Below are 5,000 nucleotides of genomic sequence, written 5' to 3'. Positions count from 1 at the left end.
ACACACACACACACACTATATATATATATATATATATATAGAGAGAGAGAGAGAGAGAACATAAAAAAATATATCTCAGTGGGTTTAGCCATAGTGTACCAAGCGTCACAGGGGATAAAGATTTGGAGGGATGAAAGAAAGACAGGATCAGAAGAAAGGAGGAGAGAGAGAGAGAGAGGGAACAGAGTAATGACAGACGGAAGAAAAAAACGACTCCCCCCCCCCCCCCCACCTTTTTTTTTTTTTTTCTCTCTCTCGTTGTTTCGATTATTAACCTGTACAGTGTACTGGTATTGCCATTGGTATGACAAAAAACAAAACAAACAAACAAAAAAAAAAAAACACCCCCCCAAAAACAACAAACAAAAAAACACGGCAAACCGTGATTTTTTTTTTTTTTAATGTGCAAGGACAGTCAGTCATTCCCATTCATGATTTATTATTCATATTTATTTATTTACATTGACGTGACTGTCACCAACCGCAGTACTTTTTCACACAATTTCATGCTGTCACCGATACTGCACAGTCGTACTGAAACAGAAACAGTCGGTGAAGTTGTTCACACTGAACTGGGCTGGCTTGTTCTCCGACGGAGCTGAAGTGCAACCGGATCAGACCGCACTTAGTGCCCAAGTGTGTGTGTGTGTGTGTGTGTGTGTGTGTGTGTGTGTGTGCCTGTGTTTGTGTGCATCTGTGTGTGTGAAAGAGTGAGAGAGAGGTGAGGGAGGGAGGGTTAATGAAATACTTGAGCAAAATAGACTGTTGTCCTCTTTCGCTCTCACTCATTCAGTACAAAGCTGGCGAAAAAGACGACTCTCTCTCTCTCTCCCTCACCATCTGCCCCCCTCTCTCTCTCTGTGCCCCCCCTTCCCCCTTCCCTCCTCCCCCCCCCACCCACTCTCTCTCTCTCGCTGTGATCATCATCACTTCATATCCCCCCCCACTTTGTCATTCTTCCTACTTCTCTTTCTCTCCCTCCCCATCTCTTTCTCTCTCTCTCCACTCTCTCCCTCTTTTCTCTTCACCTGCTTGTCTCTGTCTGTCTGTCTTGCTCTCTCTCCCCTCTCTCTCCTCTCTTGCTCTCTCCCCTTACCTTTTCCCTTGTCTCTCTGTCTCCCTGTTTCTCTGTTTCTGTATCTCTCTTCCCCCTCTCTCTCCACCCCTCCACTGCCTGTCTCTCTGTGACCCCCCCCCCCCACCCCCCCCCCCCTTTTTTTGTCTGCCTGTCTGTGTCCGTCTGTCTGTCTCCCTCCTTCCCCAATCCCTCTCTACCACTTGTCTCCCCCGTCTGTCTGTCTGTGTCTCTGTGCTTCCCCCCCCCCTTCTCTTTTCCTCTCTGTCCCCTTCTCTCTTCCCTGTCTGTCTGTTTTTTCGTTTATCTGTCTCGCTCCTCCCCTGTTCCACCCCCCTCTATCTGTGTGTCTACTTTATCCGAGACAGAATTAGCGAATTAGACGAAGAAAAATTAGAATCGGTAGACCTGAAATAGGACCAGGCGCACCAACTTACAGGTTTTTGTTGTTGTTGTTGTTGTTGTTGTTGTTTTTGTTGCTTTTTGGGTGTGTGTGGGGGTGAGGTGGGTGGTTGGGTGGGTGGGGGTGGGGGTGGGGTTTCCTACAAACTGTGTGTATTTCAATGGAAAACTCATATTCACTCATATTGTATTGAGAGAGAGAAAAAAAGACACCAAAAAACAAAAAAACATTTGACTCAATAATTAACAAATAATGAGGCCAGGAGATGAAATGCTTAACAAACAGTAAAGAGTGGTAAATCTCTCCATTCACAAGGTACACAACTTCAAGTCAGTGCTGCTTACGCTACCGATTCAGCTAGCACACAGCTAGGTACATTGGAACAAACCCAGACACTTCCTCAGGAAAGGAAGCGCCGGGCCTGTCCTTATACCCGATCATTTGTTCTAAGCGTTTGACTCTCAATAGTTTCCCAGAAATTGGGGGTAGGGGCCAAAGAGAGTATATACATTCACACGTTGGGGGGGGGGGGGGGGAAGGGGGTGAAGGTGGAGGACCGGGGAGAATGAAGGAGGTTTAAGGGGAAGGAGGACAGGAGGAGGAGGGGGGCGGGGCGGGGGGGGGGGGGGAGGGAGGGGGAAGGGCGCAGGAAAACAATGCTGCAATATCCAGGGGTGTTGGGCTGTGTGTGTGTGTGTGTGTGTGTGTGTGTGTGTGTGTGTGTGTGTGTGAGGGGGTATGGTTTCAGCGTGTCCGCAGAACTGAAGGACCATGGTCCTTTGATCGGTTAGTTTGAACAGAGGGCACAAAAGGACAACCATTGTTTTTTTTTGTGTATCGTGCCGTCTTCAGTGATCATGGGGAATAAAGGTATGTCCGGAACTCAGTACAACCTATTTGTTGTTTAAGAGGGGCAGGGGGGACTGCCGCACGGCGGCGGGGGGGGGGGGGGGGGGGGATGTACCGAGGGGGAGGGGAGAAGAAGAGGGAGTGAGTGAGGGAGGGAGGGAGGGGAGAGAGAGAGAGAGAGAGAGAGAGACGCAGAACAGCTTCTACACAGCTGTTCGAAAATGTTCTTGTCTGAGTGCAATGCAGCGAGGAACAAACAGAAAATGGTCAGTTTTATATCTGTGACCAAACTGGACTTGCGATTTGCTCTGCTATCTTGAACCATTTGAATAGGTTTCATTATCATGACAAGGCTGATTGTGAATTAGTCAGCTGCATGCAGCGAGTCGGTTATTCATGACTGAGAGGCAATGGCCTATCCATGCCGTGAATAATTTGTCAGTATCTGTATCCTGTCGCTCTCACACACAGACACAGACACACACAGACACACACACACACACACACACACACATACACAGACACACACAAAGCGCGCAAACCACCACCACCACCACCACCACCAACAACAACAACAACAACAACAACACACACACACACACACACACACACACACACACACACACACACACACAAAACACCATTTATCACCACCACTACAACCCACCCACCCACCTACCACACACACACACACACACACACAACACACACACACACAACACACACACACACACACACACAAAACACACACACAAACACACACACACACACACACAGGGAGATAGAAACAGAGAAGTGGGGGTGGGGGGGGGGAGAGAGAGAAAACAGCCCCACTAATGTCAAGGACACAAAAACCCTCACGACCCACCCAGGGCATAAACCGAACCGGACTTTTACAGCGCATGCCAGAAATTATGTTTTTCCACTTCTGTGTTTCTCTGTTTCTCGCTGTTTGTTTTTACTTCTCTGTACCGAGAATGAGACCCGTAAAGAATGCAAGTAACAGCTCTGAATGGTAAGAACACCCACAAAGGGACAGACTCCGAGATAGACCATATATCTTGCAGGAGGGGTGTGTGTGTGTGTGTGGGGGGGGGGGGGGGGTGGGGGGGTAGGGGGTGCGGGGGGGGGGGGGGGAGGGGTAGGTACCACCGCAAAAATAAAAAAGTAGAAATGCAGTGTCCGGGTAATTCCGGAGCGATTTTGGTCACGTCACTCCTCGCCACTATCTGTTCTTGTCATCAGTCTTGTTCAGCAAACCCTGCGTTTACCACGGACGTTATATTTATCAAAAATACTTTTTTCTTTACAGTTTTGATAACGCGTGAGACTGAGAGAAAGGGTAGTGTGTGTGTGTGTGTGTGTGTGTGTGTGTGTGTGTGTGTGTGTGGTAGGTGGGTGATGGTGGTAGCGATTTTATGGTACGTGTGTGTGTGTGTGTGTGTGTGTGTGTGTGTGTGTGTGTGTGTGTGTGTGTGAGAGAGAGAGAGAGAGGGAGAGAGTTCAAATTGATGAGTTTATGAGGATACACTTAAATTGCCAGATGTTTTAACATGTTTTTCTACCTCCATGCATGAATTTTTTTTTTTAATGTGCATATTCGCGTTCGTGTGTGTGTGAGTGTGCGTCCGTGCGTGTATGTATGCATGTGTATGTGTGTGCGTGCGTGTGTGTGCTTGCAAGTAATTTCCGCACGTGCTGGTATATCAGTCGTTTATTTCAACGATTACTTAAAAGAACCCGGCACTATATAACGATATACTACTCATGCGGTCACTAACCTTACCACATTTCCTGTTCATTTATTTTTTGTTAGTTCTAGGGAAACAGATGAGCACCCCCCCCCCCCCCGCCCCCCCGCCCCCATCCAAACTTTCCTAAATGCCAGCCCAAAAAGCCGATGTCAGTTGGGGGATAAGGATAAATTTATCTGGTAGTAAACAGAGACAAAGTAGGGGGTGGGGGGGTTCTTACCAGACGCTATCGAGCGCCGTGGACACACACTCCCCCCCCATCCGACACCACCTCCCCCCCCCACACACACACTCCCCCCCACCCGCGCCTCCCAAACCGCTCCCCATCCGCACCCCCCTACTCCCCCGGCTTAACCGTATCCTAGTTATGACCCATTGAAGGGATTCTTCTTCTATTGACCTTGAAATGTTATGGCTGGCAGCGTCAGCATGCTATATAACAGCTGGAGTCAAAAAGTGCAGACAAGCAAAGGTACCGGCTTTTTGTGTGCTGGGGAGGTGATGGGGTGGTGGTGGTGGGGAGGGTTCGTTCTGTTCGTTGAGATTTTGTCTTCTGTTTGTTCCATGTCGTGTTCTTTCTTTTTGGTTGTTGTTGACACCCCCCTCTCCGCCCCTCCCCCCTCCGCCTCCCCCCCCCCCTACCCCATACTGTTCATTCATTCTGTTTTTCTTACCTTTCTTCTCCTTCTTCTTTTTGTTTCATTATTTTTTTAAATATTTTTTTTACAATGCGCAAAAGCATAATACTAAGTAAGATGATACGGATGCAATGCATCACACTGCTCTAAATCATTGCATGATAAAAGAATAATAATAATAAAAAAAAAAAAAGACATAGGACGTACATACACATTTATTTATTTATTTTTTTTTGGCCACCCCCCACCCTCCGCCAATATTTTCATTCTGTTTTTTCTTG

At 47.8% G+C, this 5,000-nt stretch overlaps 1 protein-coding gene across 2 annotated transcripts in view; it reads left to right on the top strand.

Moving 5' to 3' along the window:
• Positions 1-5,000, top strand: part of LOC143301264 (DNA damage-regulated autophagy modulator protein 2-like) — a 161,045-nt gene that overhangs the window by 17,536 nt on the left and 138,509 nt on the right. The window lies entirely within an intron of this gene.

The sequence above is a fragment of the Babylonia areolata genome, chromosome 27, assembly GCF_041734735.1.
Source record: "Babylonia areolata isolate BAREFJ2019XMU chromosome 27, ASM4173473v1, whole genome shotgun sequence".
NCBI lineage: Eukaryota > Metazoa > Mollusca > Gastropoda > Neogastropoda > Buccinidae > Babylonia > Babylonia areolata.
Note: the sequence above shows the minus strand (reverse complement) of the source record. Positions and strands in the feature narration are given on the sequence as shown.